At 50.1% G+C, this 18647-nt stretch overlaps 1 protein-coding gene across 5 annotated transcripts in view; it reads left to right on the top strand.

Moving 5' to 3' along the window:
* GSE1 (Gse1 coiled-coil protein) overlaps positions 1-18647 on the top strand; it is a 1546392-nt gene that overhangs the window by 1424307 nt on the left and 103438 nt on the right. The window contains exon 1 of one of the 5 annotated variants that reach the window (XM_069636410.1): positions 15858-16798. The exons of the other annotated variants lie outside the window; for them this stretch is intronic. The gene's annotated coding sequence lies outside the window, so the exon portion shown is untranslated. Of the gene's footprint in view, positions 1-15857; positions 16799-18647 lie in introns of those variants that run through there. 5 annotated transcript variants of the gene reach the window in all.

The raw sequence follows: 18647 nt of genomic DNA on the forward strand, positions 1-18647 counted from the left end.
AGTACAAGAGGGACCCTGCAATAACTCAGACAGAAAAGAGCCAAGTTAACATTACTTTATTAATGCACAAGCATTCGCGAATGGGCAGCAAGTTCAAACGTCTCGCAAAGCAAGTCGTCAAAGTGCCGCGCTTTGCCCTGCACATCGTGGTCCTTTTATACCCACCTGTTTTACATTGTCATACATTGCTGCACATAGATTATGTCCACCACAAGGCGGTTCCTCCCAGTCATGACTTTGCATCAAGGTCAACCGTTCAACATCTGCTATTGTGGTTTCCTGTTATCTGTTATTCGCTCTCTCTCGTGCCCCTCTGTGTATCTCTGTGCACGAGGCTGTGCTTACTCATTCCTTCCCCACCCGTAATCTGCAGATAGTTTTAGCAGGCTCAACATGCTTCGACATACAGTGACCAAACACAATTCTTCTGTTAAAAACAAGTTCTTGCCAGGTCAGCAGGTCTCTTTCTAGTTTGCAATTGCTATTCATATATGGCCATTAAACGCCACCGTATAAAAGAGAAGGCCTCTTCTTTTAGCAAAAAGTACATTCTTTTAACGCATATGATGATTAGTACAAACTCCAAGTGTGAGCACAACATTACATATGTATGCGTACCTTCAATTTTAAGGATGCATGTGGCCTGCACATGTATAATTACATCATCACAGCTTTGTATGTCACTCACCCTGCTCCCTTCCCAAGAGCGTGCCTCTGATTGCTTGGCCACGTCTGCCCAGGTGAGGCCAGGAGGCTCAGGGAAGTCGGTCTCACCTTGATCGTGAAGTCATCCTTTCCTCCAAGATAAAGGAAGTGCCGACAGCCCTTCACTCTAACGCCACGCGGGATGGCTTCTGCGCCTCGGATACATCTTTAATCCGTCCGCACATCCCTGGTGGGCCTGAACACACACGTCTTTGAAACCGCGCTCTTAGCAGTGAAAGATCTTGGGATAAAAATAGCTGCTTCGGAGCGAGAAAGGGGGGGATTATGGGAAGGAAGCGCTGGCTTCGTCGGCATGTTCGGCCCGCTCTCTTGTGGTGCAACATTCCAGAGGCTTTCCTTCGCCCTGGGGGTCCCAGCACTTGAGTTCAGTTTCGCAGCGTTGATGTCGACTTGGGGGGAGGAGGGGGTAGTGTTAAGGCAGCGGAAGTGTGCATGCAGTTGCAGGGTTTTCGCTAGGGGCGCCATTTGTCAGCAGGCGCAGACTGTTGTCACGTGAACGTCCCAGCAGTGATGCTTCCCACAATCCGGCTCGGTCGGGCCTATAGGGCAATGGGCGCATGGCCGAACCTACAACAGAAAATGGTGGTGTGGGCCAGTTTTTTGGTCAAAGTAGGCCAATTTGGGCCAGTTTGAGTGAATTCTCGAGTAGTTTTGACCAGTGTTGCTGAATAAATGGGCTTTAAAATGCACAATTTGCACATGTTATAAACTCCCCCTTGCTTACTATTCAAACAGTGTCACAAAAGGAATGAATTGCCATTTGCACCTGTCGGCCACTTTTTCATTGGTGCCCGAGACAATTGTATGGCTCAGTTTGACCCTGACCACAAGAAGCATAAGACCAGGTTCATGGCTGTGATGGCGTGGCGGCTTGCTAGCAAAGGGCAGGCACCGTCTCTTCCCAGAGGGGAACCCATGCTTAACCTCTGAAGAGCCTTCTGTTCCCAGTGAAGGCTATAACTGGAGATCGGCTAAGTTCAATGCTTGAGTTGGAACTGTTGGGATGCAAGTGCGTCTCCATGGTTCCACTTATTGTTGCTTTATAGCAATTTGGTTGGTGTCTGTATAGAGGCACTGCAGATATCAGTCACTGTTATTTTGCGTAAAGTATAACCGGTGCATCGGGTAAGTCCTTGTGCTTCTGCTGCTGACGCGCCAGGGTTCTAGAGCCGAAGTGTGGCGAGCAAGAGATGCACGAGGACACTGGTGGTTGGTGGTGAACCGCGGGGGCAGCGGCTCGCGGGTCACTTCTACCAAAATAAAGGTACTTTCGTACAGCCTGGCGTCCTGCATGTGCCGTTCTCGGTTTGCATGTTAAACCATCACTTCCAAAACGCCCACTGTGATAGCTCGTTGAGTTGAACTCTCGCCCAGACATCCGTGTTCAGCCTACAGGACACATGTTCCAGTCCCAGCTGGGCAGACCCTGCCCATCCTCCCAAAATACCTCATCAAACGCAATCCAGCCGCAAGAGCTATATTGAAAAACATGGCAGTGTTAAATTCTTGTATGTTTGTTATAGCAACAATCCGCCTGAATTATCCAGTTAATAAAAGGAGTGTATTGGTAATAATATCCCAAATATATATGGTCGCCATATATAATGTCGCCAGGAAAAGGTGGTGGTGACATTAAATAGGTGACCATATATATAGGGACGGGGTGTTGCAGGGGTGTCCCCTGCTCCCATTCGGAAAAAAAAGAAAGGGTTTGGGCGTTGCAGGGGTGTCGCCCCGCATGTTGCATGTAATAATGTCCCTGCAAACAAAGGGCATTTTTTTTTTGCATGGTGATATTTTTGAGGGGACATTACATGGAACCAAAAGGGGGGGGTGGGAGGGTGACCACATTGATGGTACAAAAGCTATGTGGACCTCATGATCTGCATTTTGTTTGGTTACCATCGGAGCCTTAGATCAAATTCTCCATGCCAACCTTGAAGCCTAAGAATTGGTGGGAACGCTCAGAATATCACACTCGTTGCCACGGTTATCTCCCTGGATGAAAGGGCTGTTATAGGGTTATGTGGACGATTCCTGGGAATGTATGTTTGCCACTGTACTTGATTCAAGGTGTACAAAGAAGGGGGTGTCCCTGTTGGCTCTTTCCACAGATAAGGTTGTCTCGGGAGGATAGCTCAGGGGCAACACACTCGCCTTGGAAGCAAGACACAGAGCACCACCGGTTCGATCTCCTATTCCTATTTGTGTGCAAGTGCTCGTCTGAATTCTGCAACTTACTAATATTTGAAATGTTTCTTTCGCCCACTGTTTATATGCATTTGATCACAGATCACTGGTTTTGCTTGGGGGTGTGGGATTTTTTTTCTTGCTTAAACGAAATGGAACAAAACGCAAGGTTACACATTTCAAGTTGAGGGCTACTAGCTAGGCCGAACAAAGTCCGTTGGCCCGTGCATAAATGCCGGTTCTCCAAATGCATAAAGAACACCATTTCTGAGTTACCAATGGCTAGAGGCGGGCATGTGTTTTGTGGCCAACATCTTTCATACAGTAGGACATTTGTAGAGCCACCCCCAATGGCGCTTACAGGCAATTCTGTCCTTTTTGCGAGGTAGTGCAATTCTATCAATAAAAAGCCCTTATTGCAGGGGTGCCCAATGGACTGTGTGTGGAGGGGAAAAATGCACCACACAAGTCCCTTACAGTGGGCCTCACTATCCATGGCAATGAGCACGTGGTATGGGCATCGCTGTGTGGATTTGAGTGAAAAAACATGGGTTTTAAGATGGACTTTTTATTGATCACTTTTTACTATACCACATGATGCATGGCCTTTTAAAGTCGTTCCTGCTTTGCGTTATTTGAAATTTACGACGAAAATCGTGTTCTTAATAGCAGTAAAAAAATGCAGGTTTCATGATGCAAAGACAGAAAATAAACCAGAGAAGCTTCCCAAACTTGACATGTTAGTGTTAAAGGATATTTGTACCACGCACTATCGCCACCGGAGTGGTCCCCTGGCACTCTGGCGGCTCTGAAAAAGGGAGGGGTGGCAGGTGAGTTAGTGGGAACAGGCTGGAAAAGTGCAAGAGAGCAGTGATGTGCTGTTGGCGGCCTGGGCCCGGACGTCAGTTGGCTGGGCTTGGGGTGTTTTATGGTCGGTAGCCATTGTGTGATTTGTTTTGTTGTTGCAGTGTAGTGAAGTTTGTGCGGATTGTTGTTTTGTAGGTTTGTGGTTGTGCTTGTTTAGAGTGTGAGATGTGTATGCAGAGGGGGGGAATTTGTTAGTGGTTGGATTAATTGGCCTCGCTGTCTGGAAGCGAGGCCCTAAACTTCTGTATTCTCTTCAGGTGGGGTTGCGTGAACATCTCCGCGTCACCGTCCAGATCTGGTGTTATTCGACACTCAGTCCCTTTCCCACCTGGCATCCACTCACTTTCATAATCTTGCCCAAGTTGGGCACCAGCCCGCTACGTGGCACCTGTTTGTATGTGGGGCAGGCAGGTGTTTGTGCGTCCCTTCAGACCGGGCCCAGAGAGCGTTCCCAATATAGTCGGTGCGCGGCATCGGTCAGCCAGGGTTACTCCCCCTAAATGTTGCAACCACTCGGCATTCATTCATCTTAATCAGTTGCTCATGCAAGCTATCGCTCCCTGCTCCTTTGGAACGTGGTAAATGCCAACGCTTGCAATTATGTCCAGGGCGGCGTCTGCTGTCATTCTCCACTCCCTTCAGTGAATGTCCCTGCCAGTATCCACAACTTAGTTGGAGTGTGCCAAGTGTTAAAGTTCACACAACTTTATACAAGTATGATCTCTAGTAGCAATTATGGCGCGGGTGAGGTTGTTAGCTGGAAGTTGGCCAGGGATGCTCATTTCTGTCCTTAGGGGTGTTGCTTGTGTCCTATTCGATTTTGCGCCGTCTCTTGTAGTAGGGTTTCTTTATTTGAGTCAAGATGTTGTCGTTGTCCTAGATTTGTCATCCTTTGCTTTGCATTTCTCGTTCGGCAGTTTAGTTTTTTCTATTTGAATCTGTGATGTTGAAGAGCCAGGTTTTTAGTGATTTTCTGAATTGTAGGTGGTCTTTGGTGTTTATTTCTTTCGGGATGTTGTTCTAGGTTTTTGCAGCTAAGTGGGAGAAGGAGGCACCCCCAAGTTTTTTCTTAAGGTATGGTTTTTATTCCAGACGGATTTCGTTGCTTGAACTGAGTTGTCATTGGCTTGTAGATTGTTAATTTCTTTTGTAGGAATTCAGCTCCTTGTCCGCTGATTGCCCTGTGTGTTATGCAGATTGTTTTGAAGGTGATGCAATTTTTGACTGGGAGCCAATGCAGTGTTTTTAGGACTAGAGTGATGTGGCCTCTTCTGGATAGTTTGTGGTGCAGCCATGCTGCTGTGTTTTGGATCGCTGTAGTTTCTTCAGGAGGTATTCTGGTATCCCGAGACGGAGGCTGTTTGCATAGTCGATTCTTGACATGATGAGGGCGACGTGTTTTGTGGGTGAAGGAGAGGTAAGGTAAGATTCTTCTTGCCGTGTGAAGGAGGAAGAAGCATTTCTTCATTATTGTATTTATTTGTGGTTCTAAGATTAGGCTGTTGTCCATCAGGACTCCCAGATTTTTCACTATCTTTGATGGCGTTGGTGCGGTTCCCATTTCCGTTGGCCATGGAATATAGGTGTTGTTTTCTTGGTTTTTGGATATAATCATGATTTCTGTTTTTCCTGGGTTGATTTTCAGGTTATTGGCCTTCAGACAGTTAAAGACTTCTTTTAGACATTCGATTAGGGTTGAGTGATCGGCTTCAGTGTCTTCGATTTTGTGGATGATTTCAGTGTCATCTGTATAGTTGTAGCATGTAATTTTTTAAAAAGAAATTTGAGTCTGATTACTGGAGTTTGGTAGATGTTGAAGTACACTGGTGATAGCAAGGACCCGTGTGGTACTCCACAGTCGTTAACTTATGGGGTGGATTTGAAGGGCTTCATGCATATGGTTTCTGTTCTGTCTGTCTGTTAGGAATTAATTAATCCAGAGTAGTGCCATGTCCGTTATGCCTATGTCTTCTAGTCTTTTGGTTAGGGTGTCATGGCTAACTGTGTCGAAGGCTCCAGAGAGGTCGAGCAGAATCTGGGCTGAGGTTGTTTCAGTGTCCACGTTTGTTTTTAGGTCATCCCAGATGGATAGTAGTGCTGTTTCTTGTCCTCTTGCGGGTCTGAAATCGACTTGTGCTTGGCCTAGCAGATGGTGTTTTTCTACGTGTTCTTGGGTTAATTTGTATATATAGGTCTCCAGGAGTTTTGCTGGGTACAGAATGTTAGAGATCGGTCTTTAGTTGGTGAGGTCTTCTACGTCGACCCTTGTTTTTTAAAAGTGCTTTGATTTATTCTGATTTGAAGGTTCTTGTGACCGTTCCTGTTGAAATTTAGGAGATTTCTGTAGTATTCTGATGGCGTTCCTTGTGCAAGGATTGATTTGTAGATGTCTGGAGGGCAGGGATCCAGGGGTGACCCTGCTTCCTTGCTGTGTTTCACCAGCAAGACGAAAGCCTCTGCTGATATTTCAGGAAAGTTTTGGAGTTTGTGTTGTGGTTCTGTGTTAGGTCCGGTTGGTTGAATGTTATGGTTGGTTGGTCTGTTTTGTATGATTTGTCGGGTGTTGTTGATTTTGTTCTTTAAGTGGTCTGCCAGGTCGTTGCAAACTTTCTCCGACTGTGTTGGGGTGTTGTTGCAGCCTGGTGGGTGTCTCATTTCTTTAATGATGATGAACATTTCTTTTTGTGTGTTTGTCGCATTGGTGATTCTGTCATCATAATGCCTTCTCTTCGCCTTTTTGTATTTCCTTCTTGTATGCGCAGATTTGTTTCTGGAGCAGTATTTTTTAGTCTGGGTTGTATTTTTCCTCCATTCCAGCACAATCTTCTTGTTGTCCTTTTTCATGGCGGTTAGTAGTGGGGTGAACCGTTTTGCCATCGCCCTTTTTTTTGATGGGGTGAATGGTTTTTCCAGGGCGATCTTTTCAATTGTATCAGCAATCCATTTGTGTAATAGCTCGCTTTCCCGTCTAGGTCAGCTAGCTCTAGTTCTGTATTTGAGGGTTTGGTCATCGCCAGTTGTTCCAACAGGTTGCTTGCTTTTGACGGTTTCCAGTTTCTTTTAGTGGTGGTTGTGAGTTGACATGACTGACTGAGTGACTGACTGACATTATGGCAGGCAACACTTCATCATTAACCTGAGGTGACTTGGAAGGTCATAAGTAATGTCTCAAAGGGCCGCATGTTGTGCCCACCCCTGCCCTCTCAGAATAAGCAGGCTACAGCTATGCCTGGCCTTGTTGCCACACGCGCGCTCCTTTGTCAGGTGTTTCTTGTTGGCCGCGGAGCGAGCACGTGGCCAAATGTGCCGGAGGTGCAGCCCTTTACAAAGGCTCTGGAGTCCATTTTCAGTGGAGCGAGTTTGGGCATGGCGGCAGTGACTAGGTTTCATTCTCTGATATTCTCCACACGCCATCTGCTGCCCAAGCACCATTCATCAGAGAGGCTTGCGAGGTGGGAGGAAAGCCACTCGTCGGAGCGTTTGGTGCTGAAACCCGAGTATCTTCTTTTGAAAACCAAACCTGGCCCATCCCTAAAAATGCATTCCGCTGTGTGTATTGCCCCAGCGTCACCTTATCCCTCGTCTCAGGAAGCCTGCTTTCAGGAGGGCTGCTGCAGGGGGACTCTGAACCAAAACAAAGAGCAAATCGGGGCACGTGGGCTGTTGCTTTCTCGCTTCATGGTGGGTTTGGAAGTTGGTGGTAAAAGCGGTTTGATTCGTATGTTTTTTAGAAGTATGTTTTTGCCCATTGTGCTCCTTTTGTTCTTTGCCACTGGGTAACAGATGGGTGCACATCGGACTGGAGACTCTTTGTAGATAAACAGCACCCCATCTCACGGGCCCGTTCGGGCTGCATTTGGGTGGTGTGTAGGCCCGCATTTCGAATCGCGCATGATGTAATATATTTCTGGGCATTGATGCCTGCTTTTATTATGGGCAGAATTTATTTATTTATTTATTGGCTATTTATAATACGATACGAGTTCGGTTTCTAAGCGCAGATCCGGGATTCGAACCTCTGTTGCTCTGCGTGGTTTTGCTATCAAGACCAGCACGTTGCTCCTGTGCTATCTCACGTTCACGATTGACTATTGTACTCAAATAGGTAGAAGCAGGTCTGAGTTGGTGCGGTTCTAAGCTAAGGTGAAGCACTGCAAGCGGGTAAAGCAGCACGCGGCATCTGTAGGTCATAAGAAATAGGAAAAAGTCAGTACCAGGAAGTGTTTCACCAGTTAAAAGTATCAGAGCCAGGCAGTTCAGTACCAGGAAGTTTGGAAACCGTAGAAGCAACTGATAGCAGGTAGTGCACAAGCAGTGGCGGTAATGGATTCCTGAGGGGAGTTAAAGCACTGCACACGTGCGCCCGGTACTGGGGAAGCGGCAGTATTGCGCCTGAAGTGAATCGGCATCTAGCCAGTCCAATGGCCTCTTAGCGGAAGTGGCCTCTCTGGTCAGCTGGCAAGGTCAGAAGGAATCTAATAAGATCAAGGTAAGTGTCAGAACTTTCTCGGGTGCTTTGAGGCATTGAGAGCCACTGATTAGCAGACCAACCAACTATTCTGCTGCTGTTTGGTGATTGGGCACTTTATTGTGCCTTTGCCGAGCGTGGAATTGCGTAACTCGGTTCCTTTCGTTTCAGGTTCCTTATGGCAGTGCTCCGTCATTGCAGTGGCAGTTGCATTTTTGAATGCACATATTGGTTAATGTAGTGTTTTCGATAAAAACCCACATACAGGTGCATACTGTAATCTGGACAATTCCTGCAAGACATGAATAATAATGGACCATGGGGGTAAATAGAGGACCGTGGAATCGGGGTAGTAAGAAGGGCTATGCAGTGCCAGTGAGGAATAGTTGGGGTTGTAAAGGTGGCTGTTTTTAAGGTTTTGAAGAAGGTACTTTATGTCCAACTTACATCTGCGAGTAGTGTTAAAGGGTCCCTGTATAGGCACAACCCTCATAGTTGTAGTTGCTTTTGGCATTGGCGGACATGTTTGTAGTCAATGTTAGTTTTTCTCGCATGGCAAAGTGAGCATGTGGCAATGTCCGCGCCCACCTTTTTTGATATGGGCCAGCTTTTACCCTAAGGAACAGCACCACACCAGCTCTTCGCCTCTCTTGGGGGGAGGGGGGGAGCCCTGCTTCTGAAGCAACCCAGAGTTGGCTTTAATGTCATCGACCTTGAAATAGGTATGGGTGCATAGCAACCCCAGAACTCAAAAGCACGTGCTATAGTTGCTCGGACCCCACAGTGGTGTTGCATGGCACCCCTGTGAGGGGCCATGGTACATTCCTTGGAGTTGTGTGGTCACATGGTTACCCATGTGACCAACCTAATAAAAGGTCCGAGCCGCTTCCGGCTCGGCAGTCACGAGTGAACCTGACTCCGCGTGGTGTGTTGTGTTGGTGCCTGGGGGGGGTGCCTCGCCACGTGTGCTGGGCCCAAGGTCGGGGCCCAGCTGGAGGACGGTGCCCCTGCCGGGCAACGCCGTCCGGACGGTGCCCCTGCCGGGCAACGCCGTCCCTGTGGGTCCCCCAACCATGTGAGGCGGGTTGGGGTGCGACCCCGGCCTGGGTGCCCCCAGAGCCGGGGCCGCGGTGGCCAGGTGGACCTGGCCACGTGTGTGGAGCTCCGGTGTCCCGGAGCGGGTGGGATGAACCCCCACCCTTCATCAAGCGGCGTGATCGCCGCACTGCAGCGTGTGTCGTCGGGTGCTACCCGACCCGAGTACGGGGCTGCCCGGTGATCCGGGACAGCCCCCAACAATGGCGACGAGGCGAGGGGCCCCGCGTGCCCCCAGGAGGTTTTGATGCGGGCCCATTTCCAACGGGGCCCGCGCAGGAGAAATGGCGTGGCGGGCCCAACCCCAGATGGGCCCGCGAAAAAGGTGGATGGCGTGCTGCCTGCCTGTCACCTGAGGTCGTCGGGTGAGGCCCGTGGCATCGCCGCGTGGAGGAAGCGGCTGCAGGGAGGAGGCGATCCCCGCCCCACCCTGAGGAAGGAGGGCGAACTACCCGCCCGTCCCCCGCGGGAGACGGAACATGACGGCGGCTGCACCACCATGAGGGAGGAAGAGGGGCCCGTGCGCCCCGAAGGAAAATGGTGAGGCGGGCCCAACTCCAACTGGGCCCGCCCGAGCTGCCCGCCCCTGCGGGAGGCGGAACAAGTCGGCGGCTGCCACACGAAGAAGTGCGGGCGGCCGGAGCCGAAAGGAATACCTGGCCCCCGTGGCCGCCACAGATAGGGCGGGCCCAACAACAACTGAGCCCGCAACAAGGAGGTGGGCTGCCGGCCCCTCCCCCATACGCCACACACACAAAGGGCGGGCCCGACAACAGCTGAGCCCGCAAGAAGGAAATGGAAGGGGAGCGGCGTCGCCGCATGAGCAAAACGAATGCGGCCGCGTGAGCGCCCCCATGGCTGCAACATGGTGAGACCCTTTCCCCCCCCCCCTGCAGCCAAACAGCGGGTGCGACCCGAGCGTGGACAGCATCCGCCAATCCAGGAGTGTGAGGCGGGCCCACCTTCATCTGGGCCCGCGGAAAAAAAAAAAAAAAAAAAGAGAAAAAGGCGAGGATGCAGGCCCAAACCAAACGGGGTTTGCTGATGGAACAAAGGAGGCACTGCCCCTCCCTCAACCGCGACACGGAGGGGAGCTGCCTGCCCTCACCCCAACAGAATCCGGGCCCATCCCAATCCGGGCCCACAATGGAAAAGAGAGGAGGTGCACTGAGGGGTGTTGCCCCATACAAGTGGAACTTAGCCGATGTGGCCCCTGGGCCTCCCCAGGTGCGGTTTTGCCGGTGTTTTGTGTGACCGTTTAGTAACTGTCCTAAATGAACTCTGGTGAGGGTGCGAGCTGGTTTCCGGCGACTCCATACTGAAGATGGACATCAGAAGTGACATTCCCCGGAAGACTGTGAGCCGGCAGACATGGACTTGCTTAAAATGGTCCAGTTAGTGGGCAATGTTGTGTGGTGCGCACCTGTAGGCTCCGAGTGCTTTATGTGGTGCCAGTAGCCCTCACTGGTGCCGTTCAGGGACATGAGAGCCACTCACCCAGGTTAATAAAGGGTGTGGAAAGTAGTAGAGTGGCTCCAGTAGTGGTAGTGGTAGTCATGGTGGGATTTTGGAGTTTTTGCATTGTGTTATGAAAAAGGAGGAGTGTTGCATGGCACCCCTGTGAGGGGCCATGGTACATTCCTTGGAGTTGTGTGGTCACATGGTTACCCATGTGACCAACCTAATAAAAGGTCCGAGCCGCTTCCGGCTCGGCAGTCACGAGTGAACCTGACTCCGCGTGGTGTGTTGTGTTGGTGCCTGGGGGGGTGCCTCGCCACGTGTGCTGGGCCCAAGGTCGGGGCCCAGCTGGAGGACGGTGCCCCTGCCGGGCAACGCCGTCCCTGTGGGTCCCCCAACCATGTGAGGCGGTTTGGGGTGCGACCCCGGCCTGGGTGCCCCCAGAGCCGGGGCCGCGGTGGCCAGGTGGACCTGGCCACGTGTGTGGAGCTCCGGTGTCCCGGAGCGGGTGGGATGAACCCCCACCCTTCATCAAGCGGCGTGATCGCCGCACTGCAGCGTGTGTCGTCGGGTGCTACCCGACCCGAGTACGGGGCTGCCCGGTGATCCGGGACAGCCCCCAACAAGTGGGAGAGTGCAAATGGCTGTGTGGTTGAGCAGCAGTGGTGCTAGTCAAGGGTTTTCAGAAGTAAACTTGCCCAAAAGAGCTAGGACCAACAAGCAGAGGGAAGTCCATCCGAGTCTCACCCAGACCTGCACGTAGTGTGCATCTCTGTGGGGCAGGTATTCCCTCCCTGCCACCACCCTACCCCATGAAGACTGTATTTCTATTACCTGTCATTTCCAGAGGGAGCGCATAATACCCCCTCCCCCCCACACCATCAATGTTGATGAAATCATGTTCCTTTATCACCCGCACAACATTCCTGGGCCGTGCCTTCAGCACACTGTAGACACAATGTAATGTATAGCCTGGTGCGTAGGCGCAGCCCTTTTCAGGACTCATGTTTTTTGGTGATACGGCCTAGGGTTGGCAAATCCGCATGCCAATGCTACATTTAGGTTCTCGGTCTGTACCTACTCCAAAGTAAATCGAACCCATTTAATGTTTTTTTAAACTTGGCGCTGGCTTGTTTGACAGCAAGCTGTAAATCCGTATCAAACGATGACTATAAGCAGTTGACACTGATGCACAGGATTTGATGGAGCGTGTCCAAGTATCAAACGGACGTACACTATCGAATGCGAAGTAAAACAATATTGGCTGTTGGGTACGCACCTCGCATTTCATGCTGGTACATTTTAGTTCTTACATGTATGTTTGTAATAGATCAGGAATGCAAAATTACATGCACTAAAAAAACAGCCTTTGCGAATCAGAGCTCCGTTTCTGTGTATTTTGAGAAACAAGAGTGTGAATGGAGAGGTGATGTTGGGTGAGAAAACTGGCCATTGGTTTACGTTTACTTCGCAATCTTAATACTCTAGGAGGTGCTTCTCATGCAGATGACTGTTATGGGGTTGCACAGCGAACGTGTCAGTCATATAAGTGACTTCCTACAGCAGGCAATGTGCACCCTGCATATAGGTCTATCATGGCTACAGGAAACTGCTTTAAGGTGTCATTTTTGTGTTCCCGTTTAGATTGTGAACCACACCCGGTGGTGGTTGTGCTATGGAAAGTGGAGCTAATACCAAAGTATAGTTGGTTGGTGAAAGTCCCAAGCAAAGGGAGAATATGATATTAGACCTTGAAGTGAAAGGCCGAAGTGGATGGACAAGAGTGACCAAGAGCTTTTTTTCCCCAAATGGCTTTAGTTCAGGGCTATGCCGTTACCCATGTGTTTTGAACTACAGGTTCCATGATTCCTAGCCATTAACTATACTGGTAGGGCAGATGGGAGTTGTAGTACATTACATCTGGAGAGCCAAAGGCTGTAGAGCTCGGATTTAGTAAGAGACCCACCAACTATCTTTAACCTAGCCCTGCAATACCATGTGGCCATCTACCTGAAACTGAACAATTATCCTCTGGGGCTTTACCAAAGAAATACAGAACTTCCCGACAGAAATAAAACCTGATGGCTACAGTCCAAAACTCACACGCAAATCCAGCAAACTGCACTGCTAGTGGGGAGTAGTATTGGCTTCTCCCAGAACTGGCCATGCTTTGACACCTTGCACAGCTGCCTCCTATACTGCAGCTGTGATGTAGGGGGCAATCTTAAAATGGTGCTACCTTTGCTTGTCCAGAATTGCGGTGAATGAGTGTACTGCGAGTAGGAGTCTTGCACTTCTGCCTGTTGTGTGGTGGAGAAGGTGGCATGGCTGCTGGTGTGCTCTGGACGGTCCATGCATGGGAAGTTTGAACTTCTACACGCATTTGGCCTGTTGTGGGATGGAAGCTGACACTACTTCTGCCATCTGTACCTGGCGTGTTTTGCAAGGAAGCTGGCACTGATGCTACTTGTGTTGTCCTCTGTTTTAGGGAAGCTTGCACGCTTGCGATCAGTGGACCAGTTCACTGTGTAGGGGTGCCTTTGTACTGCTGCTGCCGATAGCAGCCCAGGTGTTTAGCCAGTGCAGCGGATTGGGAGGTGGGTTAAGGAGGCAGGGGCACCAGTTTGGGGCAGGGTACCACCCAGCGAGGCGGCATAGTGACGTCACTGGCATGTGCCAACGCTCGGTGCCGGAAGTAGAGCCAAGTGGTCCTGAGGTGGGGGATGGAGTATAAATAGAGGAAGCGCAAGGTGCTCACCACTGCCCTCTTTTGCCCTGCCAGATGCCGTCGAGCTGCGAAGGCAGCAACTTATTTGTTTTCCCACCCACCCTTTTAGAGCGGGGGTTCTGAGGGTGCGTTGCGATATGTTTGAGCACATTGCATTGAATTTAGCTATGGGCTCAACCATTTAGGTCACTGGAAGCACAGGAAGGGAGATTTAGGGCTTAATTCAGGTTATGGTCCTAGGTTTGGTGAGGAATGGTGAGGTGTGAATCCAGGGGCTCATAAAGCGGTCCTCGCCGGTCCGTGCAATGTGAAGAGTGTCTGGTCGGTTAAGGAGGTCCCAGATTTCCCTCTGGCCACGCTCAAGTAGTAATGATGGCGTCAGTAGTGATGCAAAAATGACTTATTTCATGACATAATTGTTGATGATGTAACAGTCTGTCGCATTTTGGGTGATGTAAGAGATGAAATGATAAAAACGGCCTAATGCCTTCCAAGGAATATTTTTGTCTGGTGTCCCTCACTGTCCCTGCTGACTGCCTTGCCCACTGTGCTGTACCTGTTCAGTGAGTCTAAAGGGAAACCCACACTGATACCGCCTGCTTTGTGCTTACCATGGCAGTGCTTAAACTGTCCTGCCAAATTTTTGGGTATTTATAGAAACTGGCAGCACTTACATGTGTACTTAACCGGCCAATAGTACATGGACATGCAAGACAATACCTGGCTACATTTTTGATATTCCTGGCGTGTGTGTTGCTTGATTGGTATATCAAGCTGTACCTGTTAGGCTTTATTAGTGCCAAGCGATGTTGAACCTCAGTCTTCCTGCGGTCAGAGAGAGAGAGAGAGAGGCGGGGGTTGGGGGGGGGGGGTGTCTGTCTGTCTGTCTGTCTGTCTGTCTGTCTGTCTCTCTCTGTGGTTTTGAGCATGGTACCTGCATCTGAAAGTATCGGTTGCAGTGTAGGCTTAATTCACTCAACCTAGGTTCAAATTGGTACATTTCGAGGTACATCTTTTGATGTCCAAGCACCACTGCAGTGGCATCTTCTGCCATGGCAGAAAACCTGGGTTTTTTGAATACATGGACATTCCTCTTCAACTTTAACCCAGGCAGAACTTAATTGGCTCTTCCCTGCTCTCCCTCCTGCTGGTGTGTTATTTTCTGTGCGCTCTGAGGCTCACGGGCGTGCAGCGCTTTATTGAAATAAAATAAATGTGTCCTTCAATATGGTGACCACCATATCAAGTTGTCCCTGGCATATATTGTGGGTACCTAGGAATGTGTGGCATTCATAGATTAATGAAAACGTCAAGCAGGGTTGGAATGGCCCTTGGCATATAAGGAACTTTGCAGATTTCCTGGTTGGCCTCTGCACCCTCGGCCTCTTATGTGGCAACCTGTTTTATGTCCACATTGTCTATAGGAAAACGGTTGCGCTTGCAAACATTTGTAATATTGGGCCACTTTGAACATTATTTACAGGGCCTCTTTTGGTTCCCAGTCCACCTCTGACGCCAAGCCGATTTGTTGGATAATTCTGAGGGTTATTGGGCCGTCCCTCAGAAAATGCTATTATTTCTACCTAAATTGTAGGCTGGGCGTACTCTACCACTGGTCATTTCGACTTGAGAAGCCGACTGGGAATTATTGGCACGCTTCAACGATCATCAGGCCCAGGGCCTAGACCCAGGACAAAAGCCTAAATTTAGGTGATTGGCCATGATGCGTCCGTGCCTTATGGACCGCTGCAAGAGACATGCTTTTATCGGGTCAATATTAAGAATGGCACGCCACTCTCCAGCCATGTCTCCCTGCGGTGGTGCTTCAGGACAAAGGCTTGGAACAGCAGCGCGTTGTGGATAATCACTTGACCTGTTCAGAAACTGCAAAAAATGGCAGATGCCAAAGTAAACTTCCGGACTGAGGCACGCACTGTACGCAATGCACATCTTTTCTCTGAAAGGCGTACTGTACTGTTGAGTTGGGTAACACCACCAGTTAAGACAACGGCCGGTATTATTTCGGTCCTAATGAAAGGGAGCGCGGGCTACGGAGCGCCACCCCCGCGCCCTGCGGCGTGTGCAGCGTTAAGACCCAGGGCCTCGCTCTGTGCCTAACCTTTGCCACTGGGTGAGCCCTCTCTGGAGCCGCTCCCTGGCAGGAGGCCCGCGCAGTGTCAAGCCTGGGCTGCTAGTTGGGGGAATGCCAAGGCCCCACCTCATGCACCCCCCGCCTCCCTCCCCAGTGTGTCTATCCGCCCACTCTTTCTCCTTTTTAAGTAAAAAAAAAAAAAAAAAGGTGGAGGACACGGCGGGGTCAAACGGCCGGATCAATGCTCCTCGGGGCCTGCTCAATGGGTAGACTGCTGCGCCGAGCTGACAAAGCCCCCGGGTTCGTATAGATCCGGGGCCATGTGACTCGGGCGGCGGCGGCAGCAGCAGCTGTCGGGCCGGGGTGCAGGCAGCCTGGCCTCGGCGGCTGAGGGCGTCTGCAGGGCTCTTGCTTTGTTAGTAGCTCGCAGCCAGCAGCGCGCGCCGCCCAGAATGGCGTCGCCCGGCCCTCGCGCCGCCACACACTGGGCAGAAATTAAACAAATACGCGCGCGGACTCGAGAGGTATGAACGCCGCTGCCCGGCCCCTGTGGACCTGCGCCAAGGCCTGCACGCGGCAGGTCGCCCAGACCGCCAGGAGCACGGTTGGTTTTGTCGATTCTTGCAGTTCTACTTTGCGGGTGTCTTTGGATTTTTTTTTTTTTTTTTAATGTTTAGTGCCCTGTCAACAGAAGTGTTTCGTGGTCCGGGCTAAGCAGAAGTCGCGCGGGCAGCCGGCGCCTCCAGAATATTTCTGCCTTCGCTGATGCACATTTTGCTAGAAAAAGAAGGGGGCTTCTCCGGATCTTCTCTCCGGGAAAGGGAGTGCTGTTGCGTCTGTAAACCCATGGATGGACGCCCTAAAGGCTTGGTTCTGAGTTTGGTTATGTGGCGTGTGCCTCTGCCCCCCACTGTTGCTGGACGCCAGTATATGCCTGCTCCCGTAAAGGGATTTCACTCTTAAGCAAAATGGGCCGCACGGCACCCCCACACAGGCCTTAGGAAGAAGCCCCCCCCCCCCCTTGCACGGGCTGTGCATTTCTGCCCGCCACACAGAAGTGGGACTTCCGGATTCCCAGGATGCTGCCCCATCTTTGCTTATTTTGCTGTACGGATTTCCCTGGAAGGTGCTACGCTGCTTCCTCAGGCGGAGATAGTTTCTAGTTTGGGCCCTGGTGAGTATACTATACCGCCGATCGCTCTCATCTCAACGGTTTGGTCTTTTCCCAATTTTTCATTTTCAATGTTATATTGCTTCGTGCCCGGGAGTGGGTGTGTACAACAGTTCAAGGTGGATGGGCACAACAGAGAATGTTGACTCCTAAAATGCAGACAGGGTTGGGGTAGGGAGTCGTATCAGGCGGTGCGACTGACTCACCTTATACCTGCCAGCCGTGCGTGGCGTTTGCACGTTTTCCCACATGGAATTCCGGCCTTTCCTATGGGGATTTTTTGCTTGGCACGAGGCTCCTGGATATGTTTACTTTGATTCGCTTACCTTGTGTGCACTAGTGCACTTCCGTGGCGAGTACAGTCCTGACTCGTTTCAAAATGTCCTCCTTGCTGGAAGTGGAGTGTGATATGCTTCTGCTATTTTATGACTTCAAAGGCCCTTATTTGTGGCCCCTGTTCCTTGTGCTGTATTTCTGTGGAAACCAACCACTGTCAATGGCAGTAGTTTTGGCTCTTGTATATGCATTTACCAGGAACTGCAATACTATTTTTATTCGTATAGCACATAACGCAGGCCCATATCAGATCAACACGAAGGTTAGAATGCCCAGGTATTACCATTTGCCATCTGTTGCTATCCTCTGGCCAGGTAATACCCGGAAAATGCCAATCCATGTGCCCACAAACAAGCCAAAACTTTGCTTTTTAACTGTTCTTTTTGGTTTTCCATGTGACATACTGTATCCTTATGTTTTGTGGGTTGAGTGGAATACGGTTCTCTGATTCGAATGACTGCAATGTATCATAATGCAGACAGACATTTAGGCCTTTTTTTTAGCCGAAGGTTGGGTTGGGTTGGGGGGGCTGGGGAGGGGGGGGGGGCTTTACTGGGATTGGTTAATTTTTAAATGAGATAAGCAAATCGGGTATTCTACGCTATGCTAATTTAGCCTGAGCCTCCTAAATAATGAATATTTTTGTTTGTTTTGGCTCTTTTGTTGGCGCCACCATTTACCAAATGTTGACCGGTCCACCGTAGAGGGTTATGCATTCTACTGGACAAAGCACTGTGTCCTAACCGTTCCATGCCGTCCCATCAAAAGTAGTCCTTAGCAATGTTTGGGGTATCCTTTTGCAGAGTGTGCAGATATGGGGTAGAGGGGCAATAGGGTTTGCCATTTTAGCATAAATGGTGGGCGTTCACTGCAGCTGTGAAGGCATTTTTAACCCTAGCTCTGCCCTGCAGAACCAATGATGCAAGTACCCGGGTTCTGTACTGTCAATAGTTAGCAAATGTTGAAGGCCTTTCAAATGAGCATACACTGCAGATAGACAAACTATTGATTGTTGTCATTACTCAGTTTACTGGGTTGGTCTCCTTCAGAACGTTCCCCACCTTGATACTGGCAGAGAAAGTTGGATGTTACTCTGCCTACAAGGGGAAGATGTTTGTAGGACTGGATTGAATGCAATTGCCCTACACCCGCCATTGTACACTTGTTGAATTAGCTCTAGCAATCCCCCCATCTTCGCATACATGCCTCTACATAGCTGCCAAGTTGCCCTTTGGCATGCGTGACACCTCAATCCAGTCCTGGTTTTTCCCCATTCTATGCGGGGACTTGTAGACCCGTAACCTCAATGGTACAAAACAAAACCACAAATCCCAGCATGCAGTTGGACCTTATTTGTTCTATGCCCTGGAAGGGCTGCCTTTTGGCTGCATTTAGTACCATTGGGGATTGTTTATTTAATGCTGTGCGTGTCAGTGTGGCAGCATGATGTGGATGCGTGTTATGGCCTGCAGGCACCTGCCCCCTCAATACTACTGAAATCTCTTCAGAGGAGCAT

Source organism: Ambystoma mexicanum, chromosome 1q (assembly GCF_040938575.1).
Source record: "Ambystoma mexicanum isolate Mex_15411 chromosome 1q, UKY_AmexF1_1, whole genome shotgun sequence".
Taxonomy (NCBI): Eukaryota; Metazoa; Chordata; class Amphibia; order Caudata; family Ambystomatidae; genus Ambystoma; species Ambystoma mexicanum.